General features: G+C 38.4%; 1 protein-coding gene across 7 annotated transcripts in view; it reads left to right on the top strand.

The window, feature by feature from the left end:
* The window catches only part of taok3a (TAO kinase 3a), a 64,824-nt gene that overhangs the window by 3,136 nt on the left and 39,188 nt on the right, over positions 1–22,500 (top strand). For 2 of the 7 annotated variants that reach the window (XM_046841274.1, XM_046841268.1), the window contains exons 1-2: positions 1,786–2,138; positions 2,211–2,261. The gene's annotated coding sequence lies outside the window, so the exon portion shown is untranslated. The other 5 variants (XM_046841275.1, XM_046841270.1, XM_046841272.1 and 2 more) reach the window with 3 other exon arrangements.

Genomic DNA, 22,500 nt, shown 5'->3' with positions numbered 1-22,500 from the left:
TATGAAAATGATATCACTTTATAAACTTTCTCTTTCACTTTCTGAGTGTGATCTGAGTATTTTAAGTGGAATATTAGTTTTAATTTGCATATGTAAGGAAAGCACTGTATTTGGTTCAGATGTTTCGGATTATTAGGTTGTTTTTATTAAATGGTTTAGGGAAAAAGGGCCTTGTTTCAAAAACGTATATATTATAATTTTTTTTTGAGCAATAGATAAGGCCAAAGGGGGTGAAAAGTTTTGCATCTAATGGGAATATAAACTTTTTTCAAAACAGAAAGACTTGGTTCAGTGTAGTTTAGAGTTGTTTTTATTTCATTTTTAGGAAAAAAAAGGTCTTTGGGGAAAAAAAACATTTTTTTTATTGAGTATCAGTTAAAGCCTGTGCTTGTACTGGGGACTAAAGGGGGCAAAAAGTTTTGCACTTAATGAGAATATCAAAGGAAGACTTGATCAAAATGGTTTAGAATTGTTATTGTTTCCTTTCTTTTTAGAAAACTCTTAGTAAAAATCTATTATATATATAAATATATATATTTATTTTGTATTTTTATATATGTTTTTTCTTTTTTTATGATGCGCATTAGACCGGGACCAAAGGGGCAAAAATGTTTTGCACTTTATAGGAATATAAACTTTTCCAAAACAGTGAGACTTTTGTTCAAAGTAGTGTAGAGTTGTTTTTTATTTAATTTTTATTAAAAAATAAATTTATTTCTACTGAGTTTAAAACAGGGCCTGGGGTTGTACAGTGAGCAAAAAGGGGCAAAAAGTTTTGCACTTCATGAGAATATAAACTTTTTTCAAACAGGAAGACTTGGTTTAAATGATTGCGTTGTTTTTATTTTTTTATTGTCATTTATTTATTAATAAAAATAGTACGAAGGTCTGAATGTACAGTATATATACATTTTTTTTTTTTATAAATGAAGCTGATTTGTATTTAAATATAAAAGTTTTCAAAAGAGGAAGACTTAAAGTTCAAAGTGGTTTAGAAAATAACATATATATATATATATATATATATATATATATATATATATATATATATATATATATATATAATTATTATTATCATAATTTTTTATTATTTTTTTTTTTTTTAGCAATGGACAGTGCCTGGGCTTGTACTGGGAACCAAAGAGGACACAAAGTTTTGCACTTCATGGGAATATAAACTTTTTCAAAACAGGAAGACTTTGTTTCAAGTGGTTTAGGGTTAATTTTTATACATTTTTTAGAAAAAAAAAAGGTGTAAAGAATTTATTTATATATATATATATGTATATATTTTTTTTTTTAATATATATCCTGTGTTTGTATTGGGGACGGGTTTTACATTTCATGATATTTACTTTTTTTTTCAAGTTTAGAGTTGTTTTTATTTTTAAAAAATGTCCTGGAAAAAAAAAGAAAAAAAAAGAAATTTAATTTTTATTGAGCAATAGTTAATCCTATTTATATTGGGGGCCAAAAAGTTTTGCACTTCATGGCAATATTAACTTTTTTGTCTCAAAGCAGTTAGACACTGACGCAAAAAATAAATAGTTGAAACAAAGAAATAAACAAAATAACACGATTATATTAAAAAAAATAAAAAAGAAGGAGGGGGTGGTGGGGTGTAAGCTAACAAGCGTCGTTAAGGTTTATGCTAATAATGATGCTAATGCTAATTTGACACACGTCACACTCGGAGTTAAATATGGCGACACGGGTTGAGTGACGGATTTAATTGAAGCCTCTTCCCCCACAAGCTTTGCGTTCATCCCACATCTCGAGGTGAAGAAGAATTTCGGTTGTTCGGCGACATTGAGTTTGAACGCGTTTATTTTTCGGCGCTTTGCGTTTCAGCGCCGCTTTATTTCCGTATGACAGCCGTGAATCCGGGTTGCCAGGTTCATTCCGCCGCTTTTAGATTTGTGTATCGCTAAACGGTCGTCGAGTCAAACCCGTTGTTAAAGTCGAATACACGAATTGCGCTGTTTGGCCGAGTTTTATTGAGGAAAAACCACACCCGTTGAAACTTTATCGACAACTTAAAAAAAAAAAAAGTCTGACACCACTCTAACAGGTGTACAAGCGCCAATCTGGCAACCGTGAACAGGAGCTCGGTTCATGTGCAGGAAGCAGCAGGAGCGGTATGGACCTGCAATAAACTGCTCAAATCACCTTCATTACTGCAATTTATTCTCCATTCCTTCCTCATACAGGCTCCTCGCTGCTGTAGAACTTCCAGGAGCTTTCCCACACGCCGGAAGGAGGTGAGAAAATTATTTTCTTATGATACTGAACAACTTTTTCTACTTGAACATCAAGTTTCATGCATGGAGCACTTTTTTTTTCTAATTCTGATACATATTGATCATTCCAGCCTGGATTGGAGTATTGTCCTGGATTATTTTTGATGTAGTTTTAAATTTGTGAAAGTTCAAAGCTGGAGCCAGTAGACTTCTAAGCAGCTTTATCATTCAGCTTTCACTTCCTTCTAGATAAAGGCGTGTGCAGCTTCTCTGCGTTTCTCCAAAATGCATCTGAAGAACCCTGTTTACACTGCTACAGTGTGTATCTGATAAGGTTTACACCATAGAGCAATAGATTAGTTGGAAAGCGTTGATTAATGTTCCTCAACAGCAGCTCTGAAGGTAGTTGCAGCTTCAAATTGTATAGTTTCTACAGTAGACACTGTACATACATCTATTAAGAGAGCATTCATGACATTGTTTGCTGTAAGGAGATGTTTATTCCACTATTAGGAAAGAAGTCTCCTGTGTTAAAGCTTCGTCACAGTCGGAGGTCAATCTGGAAGTCTTTTTTTTTTAAGAGATGAGAAAAGAGAAGCTGGGGTAAACTGGCAAGAAAAAAAAAAGTTTTGGTGTAAGCGGAATAAAAGGCTTCATCACGCTAAATTCGTCACTGTTTATGTTACGGGAATTGCACGACCTAGGGCTTTTTTTTTTTTTTACATACCTATATCCATATGTATACACACACACACACACACACACACACACACAACGTCTAGAAACTGTCGATTATATTCGTATTATTATAAAAGTATTCAAAATCATGAAATGAGCATGTGCATGACATTTTTAGTGTGTGTTGTGTTGTGTTTTTTGTGTGTGTGTGTGTGTGTGTGTGTGTATGTATGTGCGCATTGTTTTGAGAGAAACACTACGGCCTGGATGCCAGAAAGAAGCCGTTATAGCGGATGTGTAAACGGAATTGAGGTCTAAAGAAGCAGCTATAACACCTAAAGCAAAAGCCACAGGAACCTGCTATCAGACCTCCCTTTCTCTCTCTCTTTCTCTTACACACACACACACACACACACACACACACACACACACACACACACACACACACACACACGCACGCACGCACGCAGTCTGCCATTTCCTTTCCACTGGCACTTCCGTCACGTCTCCTACAAACGCAAATACACACAAGCAAATTCTCTTCCCTCAGCGTGGTTTCAAGATTTACAAGCGAGCTCCTCTCACACGTTCAGACTTTGGCCCTTGTGCCATCTGGACGACCTCTGGAGCCGTTAAGCCGTTGTGTAATATGAATTATCAAGCCGGCGCACGCTGTGCTCGTTATTAACCACCAATCCGATAGAGACCGTGGTGAAGAAGAACCGATCCGAGATCACCCAATCGTTATAACGATCCTAATCATAATTTAAATAGAAATCAAAAAAAAAAAAAAAAAAAGATTACGTAAATAATTTGTGTAATTTGGTTTTATTAGATCTAGGCTGTGATAGTTTTGTGATTTGCTTGTAAGTTTGATGTTTAAAAAGCTCCTTCTTTACATCATCATCATTCATCAGTGAACAGAAAGTGTCTGATTCATACTTATCTAATACAGACGATCAAAGCAAATCGAATTCTATCAGATCTGGGTCGTATTTATTAACAGGAAATACTAGGTTTATTTAATGTTTATTTCTCATCTTAAATGCCATTTCTATGCCAAGAGTCGACATCCCACATTATTAAATGCGTCTATTTAATAATAAATAAAAAGTGTAGCAGTTTATTGTATAATGAATAAAACTAATGCAGTGTTTTGCAAGTTGCTCTTGTATAAGGGGAGGATGTGCTGGTACAGAAAAACACGATCATTTCCTGGTCAGGGACTTTAAAAGGGACTTTTGGAAATTACTCTATCTGTTTGTTGATTAGATAAAAAAAAAATAAAATGTAAATGATTCTTTACTCGATCACGTGTTAGAAAAATAAGGAAAATATTAATAATAAATGATATCTTTTATGGTTTTTGAGACGTTCCTTTTGCTTCTATGCAACAAACTCTGTAAAAGGCAAAAACAGAAGAATTGGAAGAGTGGAAGAAATGTTTATGGTGTTTTCTGACATATTTGGCTCTAAGAGAAGAACTTAAATGGAGAACTGTAGAGAAGATGTGATCAGACTGCCTCACTCTCGCAGTAACACATGATTGAGGTGGAAGCCTAATGTTTAAAGAAAAGAACTGGCTGAAGGACCCAAATGCAGGATGCAGGTGAATGAAAATCAAAACGGTCTTTAAAAAGCGCAAGGGCAGAAAAAAATACAGACTGTCCAAAAACTTCTTAGCAGGCGAGAGCCCGAGGATACAGTCCTAAAGTCCGGGAGCCTAGAAAACAATAGAGGAAAGTAAAAATCAGGTATAAAGCAAAAATTCCCCTAAATAAAGAGATATTTGGGACTGTTTTGAGGAGGGTGACGTGAAATATGGTACACACCAAAGTGCCTTGTGGAGTTTAAGTCAAACGGCCACTCGGGTGATGACCTTAAAAATCGTATAACTTTGGAAATTGACGGACCCAGAAATCGTGGAGAGAGTTTGCGGCATATTGCTTTAAGGGATGGGTCCCGGGTGGGCAGTTATACGTTTTGTCCAAGACGGTAACAACAGGGTGCAGGGTGGTGCCTTTGGTTGGCTAACTTTTGGAAGCCTTGAGGGAGTGATGTGTGTATTTCACCGACAATAACTTGGATGCCCAGGAAGAGGCATCTTGGGTGCACAGAATGCGGAGTCTGGTCTCTAGCTCCTGGTTAAGTCTCTCTGCGGGCCCTGGTCAGAGAGGATGCCTCGTGGAAGGCCGTGTAGAGGGAAACACGTGCTATAGAAGGTGTAAAGCCATCTCCTTGGCTGAGGGCAGCTTGGCCGAGGGAATGAAGTGTACCATCTTGAAGAATCTACTATGGTCAGTATAACCAGCAGAAGAAGGAAGCCCGGTGACAAAGTCCAGAGCGATGTGCGACAAGGGATGTCTGGGTACTGGCAGCGGCCAAAGTAGCCCCACTGCCCGGCCTATGGGGTCCTTGGGCACACAATTATGGACATCCTTCTGGAGGGTGGGCCCCCAAAAGCACCAGAGAGCTAGAGTGCGTGGGGTGCTGGAAAGACAAAACAGGGGGAATAGTGGCACCATTGGAGTACCTGCGACCGCAGCTGTTCCGGAACAGAGAGACTCCTGAGGGGAGGCCTCAGGGACCAGGAGAAGACCAGGATATCGTCATTGTAGTCAAAGAGACATTGATTCAACATGTCCCTATTGACCATCGAGGGCTGGACTTGAAGGGTGGCTGGCATTGGCTCAGACTCGATGGCTATGGCTTGCCTAAGGAATAGAGTCCACAAAAGCTGCGATCTGGTGTTCCTGACCCCTGGGGAGCATGTGGATGTCCAGGAAAGGTTTGGAGAGGACCGGAAGAACTCTGCTCGGCATGGGTCTCCCCTTCAACGACGAACCTGTCTTTTTACTGGGCAGGAAGTCGCCATAAGTCCTGCCTGTCCGCAGTAGATACAAAGACCCTTGGAGAGGTGCCTCTCCTTTTCTGTTGGCGATGGGTGTTGCGGGCAATCTCTACAGGTTGTGGTGGGGTTCCAGCGTGGCGGCACTTCTGGGGGGGGGTTCAGTGGTGGGAGGGCGGTGGCAAGGGACGTCGCTCGGGGCACATAGTTATGAGAGTTTGTATAGCTATAATTTATGCTAAGAAAGGATTTTCAATGAAAATAGTCTGGATATTTATAGATTTGTTTGGTCAAATTAAACCCTTATACTCTTAAATGACCAAGTTTGTTGCATATAAAGAAAGGAATTTTTTTTTTAAACCATAACAGACTCCATGTTTGCATAATTTTGACAGGTTCTGTAATTCAGGTATACACTGTTTTATGATCTGAATCATTTCTGAGGTAAAGTTCTACATTTAAATGTTAAGCCACATCCCCTGACACATCAGTCTGACAGCAGGGTCTGTGATTCGGCTTTGAGATGAAAACATTTAAAATGTTTTTATATTTTTATGCTTTGCTTCATGATTCGGTTAGATTTTAATTCAGGGCTTTATGATTTAATTCTGAAAAGATTTCGTGCCGCAAGATTGGCGTCATTATGTAATGTCTCATTATATAATTTGTAATGTAACATATAAATGTGTGTGCGTGTTTGTTTGTTTGTTTGTTTGTTTGTATGTTTGTATGTTAAACACCATGGGTCAATCAGCTGCTTTTGACAAGTGGTGGAGGCTTGCACACACACACACACACACACACACACACACACACACACACATGCATTGTCAGAAGGCTTAGCCACACTCATGCCTCTGTCTGCAGCTTTACTTAATCTTAATCACTATTAAGTGTGAAATAAAGTTCATAAAACAATAAAAACAATTGTACAATTATACTTAATGTAATGTTTAGATTAAATTATTTATTTTTTTATTAAAACTAAAAAAGATAAAAATGAAAGTCTAAAATTAGCTGCTTAAATTGAATTATTTACAAACAAAGAAATGTAATAATAATTATTATTATTAATAGTGTTAATAATAAATAATAATAATAAAAATTTCAGACAATTAAAATTGATGGAATTTAACAGATTATGGACTCATTATCCAGGTGAACAAACCAAGCTTTCATTTGTATCTTTTTAATATTAAAACATCAAAAATATCTTTAAATCTGATTTTATTATACTGCATTATTATACAGTTCTCAATTCAAAACTAAACAAAACATAGGATTGTTTACAAAGGAAATCCAGTAGTTATTTATGTGGTGTTGAAGGAGTCTCCAGTTTCAGGACTTTTAATAAAGAGAAAATGTATTTATTTTTTCCCCAGAAAAAGTATGGGGCATGAAAGTAGCAAAAACAAATGAACAAAAAAAGCAAACAGTCTTTAGTACAGCGAAGTTTTCTTTTTATCTTTTTTTTAGAGACGGTACCATATTTTTTGTGACATTTGAGTGAGAGAATAAGATGCTGGTGTTGAGATGATTGTTTATCAGTGTTGTTGCTGTAATGTAGATCACAACAGGAAGTTGGTTGTCTTATAGGGGTTTTAGCTGTTTGTCTCATGGAGGTTCTAGCTGCTTGTCTCATTGGTGTCCTAGCTGCTTGTCTCATGGATGTTCTAGCTGCTTGTCTTATTGGTGTCCTAGTTGCATGTCTCATATATGTTCTATCTACTTGTCTCATTGGTGTCCTAGCTGCTTGTCTCATTGGTGTCCTAGCTGCTTGTCTCATGGATGTTCTAGCTGCTTGTCTTATTGGTGTCCTAGTTGCATGTCTCATATGTTCTATCTACTTGTCTCATTGGTGTCCTAGCTGCTTGTCTCATTGGTGTCCTAGCTGCTTGTCTCATGGATGTTCTAGCTGCTTGTCTTATTGGTGTCCTAGTTGCATGTCTCATATATGTTCTAGCTACTTGTCTCATTGGTGTCCTAGCTGCTTGTCTCATTGGTGTCCTAGCTGCTTGTCTCATTGGTGTCCTAGCTGCTTGTCTCCTTGGTGTCCTAGCTGCTTGTCTCATTGGTGTCCTAGCTGCTTGTCTCATTGGTGTCCTAGCTGCTTGTCTCATTGGTGTCCTAGCTGCTTGTCTCCTTGGTGTCCTAGCTGCTTGTCTTATTGGTGTCCTAGCTGCTTGTCTCATGGACGTTCTAGCTGCTAGTCTCATTGGTGTCCTAGCTGCTTGTCTCATGGACGTCCTAGCTGCTTGTCTCATGGACGTCCTAGCTGCTTGTCTCATGGACGTCCTAGCTGCTTGTCTCATTGATGTCCTAGCTGCTTGTCTCATGAACTGTTTATCTCATGGACATCAACAATAAACCTTTAAAATGTTGAACCTTTTAAAACCTCTGTGATAAGAGTTTGACATCACATGACAAAACCTTATGTACATTTAAAGGATTTATATACTTGATCAAGGGTCTGGTGTGTTAGTGATGCGGTAGAATTTGTTGTGTGTGATGAATTTACACAAAACGCGGCCTGCGACTTCAGTTTATTGATTTGACACGTTTTTTTCTGTCATCAATATATTTTGTCCTTGAAGTGTCTTCTAGTAATTGACTCTAATTGATGACCTTCTTATGAAAATAGTTATCTTCTTTTTCAAATGGAAAATAAATCAAATCAAATCAGAACTGGCTTGACTTGATAAACAATCATCTTCACAAACATACAAAACCCAGTGAGTCACCGAATCCTGTAAAACGGCCTGTTGAGTGTGTGTGTGTGTGTGTGTGTGTGTGTGTGTGTGTGTGTGTGGGTGTGGAACCACAAACAGGCCAACAGAATCCAAGCTGGTTGTAATGAGAGCAAATTGCTGCTGAATCCTGAATTCTGATTGGTCAGAACGTGTTAATTCTTAATTTGTGCGGTTGCAAATCACAGGTTCGTCTTCACACACGTTTGATTCCGCACACACTCTGCTTTATTTCCTGTCTCTGTGTAAAAGTGTGTATGAGCATGAATGACTTTAGGAAACACGAGTCCCCGTTTCACAGCCGTGTCTCTTCTTTCGTTTTCGCTCATTTTCCATTACGGCGTCCATTTTGTCTCATCGTTATTTCACTTGAAAATAATATTTAAAAAAAATTTGTTTACATGAGGGGAAAATTTGTTGTGCTTTTTTCCCCTCATGTTAACAGTCTGGTTAAGATCTGGCAACCCAAAGTTTTTGTTTAGATTATAAATGTGTTGTGGAAGAATGATGTTTGTCACTTCAGTACAGTTTTTTTCGGTGGCTCGTGGTGCCATATTTGGACGTTGATTCGAGGAAAAATAAGTAGGATATAATCAACGAATCGCTGCACGAGGCGGAGGAAAAGAACCACCTGGCGCGAAGCAGATAACGGTAGCCTCCGTGTAGCTCTTAGAGGTCATCAGGAAAACGTAGACTCACAAACTGTATGTTTTTCGATAGTTACGGATGTTTTGAATTTACTGCGTTCATTGAGAACGCTAATAAAACTGATCTACTGGTGTGTTGGACAGAATAAAAAGTATTCAGTAAGTCATTTTGTCTTTCTGTTTCTGAGGAGAACGTCAATTTCATTATATATCTTTAGTTGTATGCAGATTTAAACTTGAAGTGGGCGTGGTCTAAACAGAAAGGTGTTTAAAAAAAAAATGTTTATGAATTGACTTGTTTATAACGATAGAAAACGCTGATGTATGATTTCTGCCTTTACAGTTCCTCTGCCTCAGCTACATCACTCCAGTTCATAATTGGTCCCAGTTAAAGATGCAGAAATTTATTAGGATTTTAAATGCTTTTATAGTTTCTTCTCTTTTTTCTTTTGCACTTATTTACTTCCTTAAATTATTTTCTCTTCAGAAGGCAGTGCTACCAGACGTGCATTACATCATTCCAGCAGAGGAAAACAATTTTGGTGTAAAGTCAGTTGTAGCTGCAAGGCATTTCATTATGTTTTTACATTTTTTATTAATTACTTACTAAGTAATGTTTGCCAAATGAGATGCCCATGGACAAAAAAATAGCTGTACAGAAGTTAATAGCTGTAACTAAGATGTAAGCAGTGAGTGCGTCTGTCTGTCTGTCTGTCTGTCTGTCTGTCTGTCTGTTCACCCAGACACACACTTATTATTAATTAAGATATCACAGTGTATATGCAGAATTATTGTCCGAGTCTTTATGTTGTGAAAAATACGGACAGGTTGATTGTTCGTCATTTCGTCCGTTCTTCTGCCTATCCTCCGGTCTGTTCGTTTCTCAGTCGGTTTTCAGTTCTGTCTTTTTGTCCATCTGTCTGTCTGTTCATCTTCTGCCTGTCTGTTTTTACCTCACAGAAACAGAACAGCAAGCAGAGAGTTAACGTGCAGCAGAAGCGAATGAGTGTGTTGTAGACGTGTAGTGACGTGTCCCGTGCTGTGCCGTGAGCGTGGGTGAGGACGCGGGAATCATTTCGGAACACGAACTCTGTTTCTTTTTCTTTTCTTTTTTTTCCTTCACCTTTTTTTCTCTTTCGTATTCTTTCCCTTGTTCTCTCTCATCGGTTCGCTGATCTTTTCTTTTTTTCTTCTGTTTTTTACCTCACGCACATCTTTGCATTAATTTCCATTCTCCCTGTCACGTTTTCTTTCTCCTTCTCTCTCTCGCTCTCTCGCTCCCCTCTCTCTCAGAGGAGTGTGTGAGGTAATGATTGCTATTTTTAGCCTCCTCCTCCCCTCCACACATTCTAACGTCCTCTGTTTCACCCATCCGGGGCTCCTGACATCATCCACGGGTTATTTATAGCCCTTTATAGGCTTTATTTATGGGTTTTAATACTCCAAACACCCAATTTAACCCCAGTGCATGCTGGGACGTCAGAGGAAGGAGGCTGGATTATATGTATTCGTCTGGTGAAATCGCTAATGACTAACAGAGGATGGACGGTGACAGAGGCTGCGTGACTATACCAGGCATCAGAGACGCTCATTAATGTAGTGAGAGTCCAGCGGTTCGGTTCGGTTTCGGTTTGTAGAAGTGCCCCAGTGCTGACCGGAGCCTGATTCAGAGGAGAAGTGGGAGCTCGTAAATGTCCAATCACATTTGAGCAATGAAAAGAAAGACAGAACAAGCTAATGTTCATTCTACTTTTGTGTAGAAAAAATACAGTCCCTTTTCTGCTATTTTCATCTCGACATCTGTATGGAGTTCTCTTTTTCCAATTGGAGATCGCTCAGGATCACCACGTGAACAACCGAAAACAGTCCATGAAGACCAACTCAAGTACTAAGAGAATGGATTTGTACTGTAATTAATATAAACAATGCTACAATGTCTGCAGTTTGGTTCCTCTGAAGGTTCTTCCTCATACCATCTCAGGGAGTTTTTCCTTTCCACTGCTGCCACTGGCTCATTAGAGAGAAACTTATAAGGTCTAATTTATCAGTTCAAAACATTTCCACTCCTAATCTATTCTTCTGCTCTGGGACAATGTCCCTGGTTAAAGAGCACTAAACAAATCTAATCGAATCAAACTTTTCATTTCCATCCTTTCTTTCCCTTATTCATTTTTGTTTCTTCCCTTCTCTCCCTTTCACATTTCTATTTGCCCTTTCTTTTTTTTATTCTCATTTCTTAATCTGTCCAATCCGATTTCACTTCTGTTCCCTTTGAGTCTTCCTTTCCTTTCCGTTCCTTTTCTTTCATTCCTCCTTCTTTTCCTTTCCTTTCCTCCCTTTTCCTTTCCTTTCCTTTTCTTTCCCCTCTTTTTTACCTGTCACATGTACTCTACAGCACTGTGAAATTCATCCTTCGCACATCCCACTGATGTTGGGAAGCTGGAGGTCGGAGCACAGGGCCTTCCTCAAGGGAAGACACTCCAGGAGCGATAGCATTAATAAACAGATCGATGTCTTCCGTTTTGTTATGAGACCTTCCCGCTATTGAGTCGCCCCTGACTTCCACGTTCAATAATCACTTCCTGTGAACCCGACGGCTGCGCACGCTTACTTCCTGTCAGACAGGAAGTGCTGCTGCTTATTCAGAGTTTTAGATAGCAGCTCTCCAGCAGTCAGTGTCAGCTGAAAGGGGTAAGGTGATCGTTAAAACACACACACACACACACACACACACACACACATTCTCTATCACTCTCTCAAAAAGAGGTATGTCCTCTGTGCATTTCAGTCTTGTGAAGGGGGTGTGGCATTTTTGACCTGCCAGTTTTATTGAAGTTGTTGAAAAAGGGGGCCGGTCTAAACACCTGTCAATCACAAAGACAGAGGCGTGTCATACCTGAGTCATAGATATTAAAAGCTTGTGGCCGGATGTGAACTGTAAGAGCCCATCTGCATTTTAGTTGCGCATTTCCCTCTCTTCTGGTCGAGCCTCGTCTGTGTTCAGGGCGCACACACACACACACACACACACACACACACACACACACACACACACACACGCTGTAAACCTTACTTGGCATTGCGGACAACAGAAAATTGGATTCATGTTGCCACTAAAGCACCTGATCCACTGCATGAGTGAGAAATAATTCTCACTCTTATGAGTTTCTTGTGTGTGTGTGTGTGTGTGTGTGTGTGTGTGAGAGCACGCACGCATGTGCTTTGGTGTTCTAGAGCGATTTTGTAAATGTGCATTACATAAGATGGCATAAACACACATGCCTTCACAAGATGTGCTTTTCTTCGTGAGTGTGTGTGTGTGTTTATTCGCTGCTACAGCATGTGTACAACGAGCTTCCTACAGTAACCTCATTCACCTCCTGCAGAGACAAATCACCATTTACAAAAAATCGCACACACACACACACACACACACACACACGTATGGCAGCCTTGATGAAAACAAAACCACAAACACATTGACATTCCCACTCTGGCAGCTGCTACAGAACAAAGTGACCTCTGAATCAGAGGGACGAAACGCAGCCTCATAAAGAGTTCGAATCAATTTAATGGATATGAAATGAGACGGTACTCAGGCTTGTCCTCGTCTTTGTCCGTGTCCCGTCCTTCAATCTGACGTTACTCAAATGGAAGAAGTTAAAGAAGAGATAAATGCATTTAACATGTTTCTGATAAGTACTTAATCTGGACATGTGTTCTAAATTATGGGTAATGATTGATAGACTTGTCACGTTTTTATTTATTTATTTATTTATTATAATTTTCTGCCACCTCTCCGTCTTTTCTATCTTTTTTTTTTTTTCTCTCCACAGAGTTTATAAACTCATCCTCCACTTTGTTAGAAACACATGCACAATTATCCGATTACAGTTACAGGAATTTTCAAGACTTTCCATGGGAATTAACGGGAATATATGGGAATTTACTGGAATTATTGCCAGTAAACTGGGATTTTACAAAATAACTTTATAAATTTGTTTTATATTTCTAATAAATTTCCATAAATTCCTGGTAAGTTCCCATGGAGAGTTTATGAAAATGGACTGGAAATTTTCCGCTTATTTGCAGCCTTAAACTACGTTTTCTAGAGTTTACACCGAATGGTGCAGAAAACAAAAAACATCCAGTTGTGTTCGGAAATGCGATTTTAATGGTTGTTCACTCGATTAATGGTGCAAAGAAAAGCATCCCGGAGTGAACATGAGGCAAATGGCTACATCAAGACGTCCTCATCGTTCCAAGAACCTCAGGAATCCTAGGTTACAGCAGGCATGGGCTCAACCCACACTGGGCAGTTTAAGATTCGGAAAATTAAATGTCGCCTGGTCACACGATCATCTGAACATCTTTTAACAAACCGCAGAATTTTCTGTGGTTATATTTGAATTGGGATAAAAGGAATCCTGAACCAACATGGCTACCATTCTATACTTTAGTTCGGCTCGTTGGAACCGACTTCACCATATAAACAAGAGTTCTGAAAGAGTTATTTAAAGAGCAGACAGACGTCTGGAGTGATGTTTATTATGGAATGACCTGCCCAGTCACCGCACCTAAATCCTACTGAACTGCTCTGGGATGAACTGGATCATAAAGAAATAATCTCCAACTAGTCAAGAACATCTTTGGAAAGTTTTACCAGAGGCACAGCAAAGTATTTCATCTGTGTGTGTAAAGCTGTTTCTCATTATAAGGGAGGATTTTTCAATGAAAATAAGTGGAACATCTGGACATTTATAGATTTGTTTGGAAAAAGGGAATCTTTATACTGTTACATTACCAAAGTGGTCGCATAGAAACAAAAGGAACATGCGTGTGTCTCCTGGAAAACCATAAAAGTCCATAAATTTGACAAACTGTGCATTTGTTTAACTGTTAATTTATTTATTTATTTTTTGTCTGTCTGTCTGTCTGTCTGTCTGTCTGTCTGTCTGTCTGTCTGTCTATCTAGCTGTCTATCTATCTGCTGAGAAAAATCTTAACTTGTAGTTTTGCCAGTTTGGAACGTGTTTTTTCCCTTTACACCGTTTTTCTACGTGCACCTCTGACTTATAATAATGTATAAAATGATCCGTACATGATTAATTACAGTAATCCTCCGCTTTACTGCGGTTCGAATCTCACGCCCCGGTTTAAAGCAGAATCGCATTTGCCACATAACTAATTAGTTATTTGGTATTTTCCTGGTCTCTTGCGGAGAGCACCATAGAGCACAACACTTATAGGGAATTGTTTTTCATTGACTTATGAAATTTATGAATGAAAATTGTATTATAAATTATAAAATGAAGTCAAATTTACTATAACAGTACTGTACCGTATACATAAAATTGCATTTTCAGGGTGGCAAAATTATTTATACATCAATGATCACAAAGCCAGAGGTGGAGCTGATGTTGGACTTGGCATTAGATGGCCTATTTATTTATTTATTTACTTATTTGTGTGTGTTGGGGAAAAAACACAAAGAGGAACAAGTAAAAAACAAACAAACAAACAAAAAAACAGAGTAAAACACCAGAACGCATGAAATGTAATTAAATATAAAAATATTAAATATAAAAATAAAGAATATGGACAGGGCCAGGATATATTAAGGTGACACTTTTAGTTTTTGTTATAAAAGTTCATTGTTTGTTTATTTAATTTGTTAGCTTTTAAAGTGCTTGTATCTTGTTCAGTAACTTTATTGAGCTTTGAATATATAATGAAAGAGTGAAGCGTGTTCCGAAAGCCGGTTTGTGTGTTTTCAGTGATTCAGGTCGATATTTTGACCTGAATGTGGGTTAAACCACACGACTGTTGGCCTATTGATCAGTTCATGGGAATAAAGATCAGTACGGAGGTGAACACGGACAAGTTTATTTTTCCTTCGGCCCGTAAAAGGTCTTGTTCTGTGGTGGCTTTCTAAAACAAATCCCAGGATTTGAGAGCGTTTGTATAATGATTGACCTGAAGCAGTGTGTTTTTATGCAGAAAAACGTATTGAAAATCGCTGCTGTGTTTGTTGCTGGTCGCTCGAATGGCCATGTTGATTTGACGTCACTTGCTAAACTCGGAAGTTTAAAAGATCATCCCAAGTTTCCAAGCGGAAAACTTTATAGTTTTTTCTGAAATGTCTCACTAACTGCAGTGCCCTCTATTATACTGACCCCTCTGATAAATAGAAGTAAAGAAAGCTGTGAAATTATTTATATTGTTTAAACTATTGATCATTTGTTAAAATTACAAATTCACAGAAATACTTTCCTCTCATGGATATTGAACAATTTGCTATCTTCTGACAGACACTTCCCATTTTTTGAAAATCTCAACAACATTTTGACGTACATAACAGCCATATTCCTATTTGTGGGAATTTGACCTATGTGTTGCATCATATGTACATCCACAGGAAACAGGAAATGTTGCTTTAACGATTTCTCAATTCAATTCATTCAATAATTGTGCCATACCTATATTTAAAATAGTGTTTTTTTGTTTTTTACAAAATACAGTGGAACCTCGGGTTACGAGTTTAATTGGTTCCATCACTTTACTCTTAACCTAAAAAGCTCGTATCCCGATACAAATTTTCCTATAAGAATGAATAGAAACTTCGGTAATTCGTTCTGGACAACCAAAAAGTGTTTCTTAAAAAAACGGTTATCCAAATGAGAAGCAACTTTTCCACTTCTTTGAGAGCGCGTGGCCATTGCTTCAACGAAACATTCATCGTAACACCTCTTGCAGTATCTAGATCAACTATTTTATCCTTATTTTTTAGTATTGTGCAGATAGTGGATGTTGACCTGTTATAATGGCTTGCTATATCAACAACACGCATGCCATCGCGGTGTTTCTCGATTATCTCCTTCTTCATTTCCACAGTGATGGCTTTTTTCTTCTTTCCACCTTCTGTATCAGGCTTCTTTGTTGGCGGCATGGTGATAGGAATACGTACAGTATTTAAAGTTCAGTAATTCCACACTGTTAGAGCGACGAGCGGATGTGTATGTGCTGCACGAGAGCGCAGCGAGAGCACGTGGCGATACGTAAAAAAAACTAACCTGCCTGCGATTTTTCCGTGCGCAACGCTCGTATCCTAAAAAATTTCTCGTAACTAGAGGCAACATGTTTTATGAATTGCGACTCTTAACCTGAATTTTACGTATCCAGGGGCGCTCGTAACCCGAGGTTCCACTGTATTGTGCTTGTAATCGTTTGATATCCATGAGAGCAGAATATTGCAATATTCACCACAACATAAAACAGTAAAGACAACCTTTGCTCATATTTACCAAGGGTGCCAGTATTAGATAAGACTTAAGAACAAGTTAGTTTTGTGCCCCCTCAACCCCCCCATACAATATAACAGCTGTAAATATACTTTATCTTACCGAAATTAATAATAAATATTATTTAAAAAATTAATAATAAATATTATTAATTAATGAATAATATTTGGACAGAATTATTAGGCTATACTACACCAGCCGTATGTGGTTCTTCTGCAAACTGCTAGCAGAAAGTCAGAGACACATAATTGTATAAAACGTTTTTGGATAGTAATGATTTTTCCCCTTCACTTGAACCAAACCTGTTCCAGCATGAAGATCTGCTTTAGATGGGTTGGAGTGTAAGATCTTGAGTGGACTGCTATAAAGTTCTGACCTCAACCCTACTGAACATGAATAAATGTGAACACCAACCGCACCCCCAGGCCTCCTCACCTCACCTACATCACTACCTGACTTTACTTAAACCCTCATGGCTGAATTATTCTCCACAAAGTCTCCTCAAGCACACTCTTGAATTTAGTGGAACATCTTCCCAGAAGAGTGGAGACATTTTAAAATCAGCATATGGGGACTGAATGTGGAGCTTCAGAAAGCTCACGTTTGTCGACACCGGACCGTAAAATTAACCTTTTATCCCTATGGTAAATACAATACAAATATTTTTCTAAATGAATACTGTTGATATCTGGACATCATTTTTGTAATGAAGCCTTCATAGATGTTTGCTGACCTTTTTGCCAGCTAGTTTAGCGGTCCAGCTTTCTAGCTAGAATGTTGCTAAGCTAACGTTTTCCAGCTTGGTTTCTAGCGGTTTCTTGCTAAATACAAGGATAAGTGGCGAAATCTTTTTAGCAGCATTCTTCTGAAGATTCGTTTTTAGTTTCGTTGCACACACTCTCGTATTGCCATCAGGACTGAATTTTTTTTAAACGGTGTGTCGCTCGTACGCAAGGCATCATGGGAATGTTCAGGCTGTAAAGATCGGTGAGATCAGTGTGTATGGAACAGAGGATAAGCCATGAAATGAGGATGAGTGTAACACAGAGCTTTCTTAAATAAGCCCAGTGCTTAGCTCCTTTGACCTATATTATGATATTAATCTCTCACACACACACACACACACATTCCCATTGGATTTTAGTTGCTGCAGCTGTAGCTCTTTTTCCGCACAGTGCACTAAAGAGCGAGAGACTACATGCTGCTTTAATAATGACTTTCTGTAAGGATATTCGCGCACACACACACACACACACACACACACATGTTGAATGTTTCGATTCCAATTGGTCCAAAAGTGTTGATTAATGTCCTCGAGCAGCAGTTCTGGCACGAGTGTAGCTGCAAAACACAGGTTTATTGATATTATTAGCCTCGTTATTGTTCTAATAAATTATCGTTTCTATAGCAACAGCAGACGCCTCAAGGATTATTTTGCCTTATTAAGTATAAAAGAGAGGCTGGTGAGGAAATTAGTGTTTACAGCTGCTATAACGTAAGTAAAAGTTGTTTTGTAGCATTTAATGTTGCTAAAAACCAAGTTAATGGTCTTTTTTTGTTTGTTTTTGTTATAAGATTTTGTGTGAGAAATTACATTTATTTTTTATTTTATCATAGGCAGCAAGTACATTAACATTGTGAAACCGGTCTGTACGCCTGTTTATTTGCATATATTTTTAAAAATAGATACATTTGTAAATACTGGTCATAAAAGCATAAAAATAAGTAAATTCTTAGATTAATTTATTAACTTTATACTAGTAATATATTTTATTTTAATTTATTTAATTTATTTATATTTTTTTATTTTATCGATATTTTATTTTTATTTTTCATTTATTTTATTGATATTTTATTTTTATTTTAATATTTATTTATTAATTTATTTTATTTTTCAATTTATTAATTTAACTTATTAACTTTATACTAGTAATATATTTAAATTCCATTTCTATGGCACTTTTTCTGACATTTTACAAGAAAGAACAATACGTTAAAAACCTGGCAGCCGTGTGGACGTGAACATGTGTTTATAGGACTGTGGTAAGACCTGAGATGTTGTATGGTTTAGAGACAGTGGTGTTGAGTAAAAGACAGGAGGTGGAGCTGGAGGTAGCAGAGCTAAAGATGTTGAGGTTTTCGTTGGGAGTGACGACGATGGACAGGATTGGAAATGAGTTTATTAGAGGGACAGAGCATGTAGGATGTTTTGGGGACAAGGTGAGGGAGGTGAGATTGAGATGGTTTGGACATGTGCAGAGGAGGGACATGGGGTATATCAGTAGGAGAATGCTGAGGATGGAGCCACCAGGAAGGAGGAAAAGAGGAAGACCAAGGAGGAGGTTTATGAATGTGGTGAGGGAAGACATGCAGGTAGATGGTTTGAAAGAGGCAAAACCATGCCTTCAATTTGGCCATCATCTTCTTTTGGCTGCTGCCATTAGGCGAATCCTAAAGCCAAAAGAAGATGATGGCCAAATGTCTGCGAGGAATCACTTTTCTTTGTAATATTGCTTTGGTTTCTTGAGGTTTGCAGGCTTTTGTATAATTACAGTCCTCTTAAAGTCTCTCCACAGCATTTCAGTCAGGTAGGGTTGCTGGTGTTCTTGAAATCTTGAGATGCTGCCATGTACGTTATAGAGCGACGAACCTTTCACCTGGCGACCTTTCCAAACAAACCATACATGTTCAGACTTTTCCAGAACTTTCACATTTAACGTGCGAACTGAGGCCTGTGGGGTCTAAGATTTGTCTAGAATTTTGTTTCTCACTGTAGAACGATGTTTGGAAATGGCCTTATAACCCCTCCCAGATTGAGGGGCAGCAAAGATTGCTTTTCCAAGAACCTTGCTGATGTCTTTCCACTTTGGTGTTGCATTAACACACACCTGAACACCCTCAGACCAGCATACTGCTAAAACGTAAGGCTTTTCTAGAGGTGGTCGCACTTGCTGATGATCAATTAACTAAGCTATTTAATGATCTCATCTGAATTAGTTCATCCAAGGTTTTTTCCTAATTTTCCTGGGACCTGATGAGGACGTGTGTGTGTGTGTGTGTGTGTGTGTGTGTGTGTGTGTGTGTTTTAATCTCAAAGGCTCAGTAGTATTACATTATCTTTGTCTGTCTCTTGTTTTGTGTCAATTCCTCTTTCTCTGTATTTCTCTTTCCAGATTTGATTTCTGTCAGTCCTTTTGTCAACGTCTCTCTTTTTGCTGTCTGTCTCAATTCCCAGGCCAACAGAAATACAGTGATGGACAAAAACCTAATGTGTCTCTTTTATTTACTGCCTGTATGTAAACGCACCCTCAGCTTTATTAGGAACACTGATGCACCTGCTCCAGCTCCAGTTTCAGATGGAAACATCAGCTTTGGGAAGGATTTTCATACACAACTCTTTACAAACGCTGACGTGCCAACAATAGAAATTGTGGGTTTAAACCCACACTGGACATCGCCTGGTCACATGATCATCTCTAAACCACACAACCTAGTGTCAGAGTTCACCTACACAAAGCTGACGTGAAGCAACAGTATGCGATACCGGAAGCAAATCTGTCTTTCACATCCTGGAAAAAGTTTCACTTGTGTCCCAGAAGTCATAAATCCTATGCCCTACACCTGGCGTGTGAATATTGGCAACCGTTCCAATATATTTACTTTAATTTCTCCTTCGCCTTCTTTGTCCTTTTATTCCTGTCGCTGTATTTCTCTTCGTTTTCTTTCTTTTGACTTCTATCACTTTGACCAGTCTTGCTCTTTTTCAATAACTTTCTCGCTGGATTGGACTCTCTTTCTCTCTCTCTCTGGTACTTTCTTTCTTTTTCTTTTCCAGCGCGCTAGTTTTTTCGTTTAGTGTGCCTGAATTTGTTTGACCATTTTATATTTCTCCTTTACTTTCTTCTCATTTTTTTCTCTAGCCATTTCTCCTTTAATCTCTCTCTGTATAGACACACACACATGCATTCCTCTGAGAGTACTGCTCTGTGTAGCTGATATTGAAGTCAGTCCCTCAGACTTATTATCTCTTATCTGTCAGGGAAAGGAGGAGAGCTGACTCAGCACTTGTGCACTACTACAGATACATGAGTGTTTATGTGAAGCATGACAAACACAGTCCCGGTGAAAACTGGGCAGAAGTACGAAAGTAACGACCTGCACATGAGGTTCTGATAATGCCTCTAGTCTCAACCGCTAACGGCTGTTTTAGCTGCGTACACTAACTTTCTGATCAGTCAGGAAATGCTCTTACATGTCAAAGAATTTTATACACATCAGTCTGAAGCTGAACATACTAACCCTACAACATAACCCAGGTCCAAAAGGTTTCAATACCAACCAAACAATCAATCAAACGAACGAAATTTTAAATCCTGACAAACACTCAAAGATTCTAAACAAAAATGTACAGAAGCAACTGGAATCTTTTCATTCTCAAGGTCTAAATAAGATAACTAATCCTAAAAATGATATCTCATTTCATCTAATCTAGAGCAAATATTTAAATCCCATGCAACAATCCAGAAGTAAATGTTAAAGGCTCTAATTTCAACGTTGTAGAACTAAAGGATCCAGATTAATTCAGATATCAGTAAATTTAGTTTTCAATATAAAATAGTCAAAAGATCCAGAAGATTTATCTGCTTTTTCAGTAAAATCCTGAAAAAACATTTACAAATTTCATCAACAGTTTAGAGCATAATGGTTAATCAATACCACAACTCCTCTCTCCAAACACAGAAAACAGCTCCTTCAGACCTTCTCTTTACTTCTTCATCAACATTCTCAAAGCAAATAATGCGTCTGTGGTGCTCTTCCTCGGCATGAAACCATACTGTTGCTCACAGATGGTCACTTCTTCTCTCAGCCTGGCTTCCACTACTCTTTCCCATAACTTCATGGTGTGACTGATCAACTTTATTCCCCTGTAGTTACTGCAGGTCTGCATATCTCCTTTATTCTTAAAGATCAGTAACAGCACACTCATTTTCCATTCCTCAGGCATCTTCTCACCTTCCAATATCCTGTTAAACAACCTGGTAAAAACTCCACTGCAGCTCTCCTAAACATCTCCATGTTTCTACCGGTTTGTCATCTGGACCTACCGACTTTTCAATCGCTGCTCTCACTTTCCTCCTTACTAATCCTATCCACTTCCTGCTTCACCATCTCCACACCATCTAAACTTTTCTCTCTCATTTTCTCCTTATGCTCTCCTGACACCTGACTGTTCCAGCCATATGTGCTTCTTACCCAAAATGTTTCCACAAAACTGAAGCCACACAATTGTTTATGATGTCTTTGGATGCAGTAGCATACATTTTCCCTTCACTTGAACTAGGAGACCCAAACCCGATCCAACATGGCAATGCACACCGCCAGCTCCATGAAGATCTGCTTTTACATGGTTGGGAGTGGAAGATCTCCTGCTGTAGAACTCTGACCCTTAATTCTAATGAACGTGAACGAATGTGGCTGAACAAATCTTTACAAATCTCCACAAGCACATTCTAAAATCTAGTGGAACATCTTACTAGAAGGGTGGCGCTTATTATGGTAGGAAATGGAGAACACCACATACCAATCTTATGGTCAGGTGGCCATGTATTGTGTATATATAACTATATACCTGTGTACCTGTGTGTGTATTCGCCTCGACAGTGACGATTACAGTGTAATTGTATAAAAATGAATAGTGACTCGATGTATGGTGATTGGTTGCTCTGAAACAGGAACACGGCTCTCTGATGTGTTTTTTTTTTTTCCCCGTGGAAGGACATTTCGGAGCATTTGATGTCGAGGCGATGAATCATTCAGGGAACCGAAGAACACGCCGCAGTACACTCATCTCCCTTTCGGCTTGTTTGTCGGTCAACCCACTCCCATAAAATCAAAAGAAAAAAAGAAAAGAAAAATCAGCCTGGACAATAGTTGAGAGTTTTGGGAAAAAGGGAAGAATAGAAGGAATACGAAACCTAGAGGAAGAAAACAAAGGGTTTGTTTGTTTATTTTTTTTGTAGGATTTTTAGGATTTAAAGA

This window comes from Silurus meridionalis, chromosome 27 (genome assembly GCF_014805685.1).
Source record: "Silurus meridionalis isolate SWU-2019-XX chromosome 27, ASM1480568v1, whole genome shotgun sequence".
Classification (NCBI taxonomy): domain Eukaryota; kingdom Metazoa; phylum Chordata; class Actinopteri; order Siluriformes; family Siluridae; genus Silurus; species Silurus meridionalis.
This window is presented reverse-complemented; position numbering and strand designations above follow the sequence as displayed.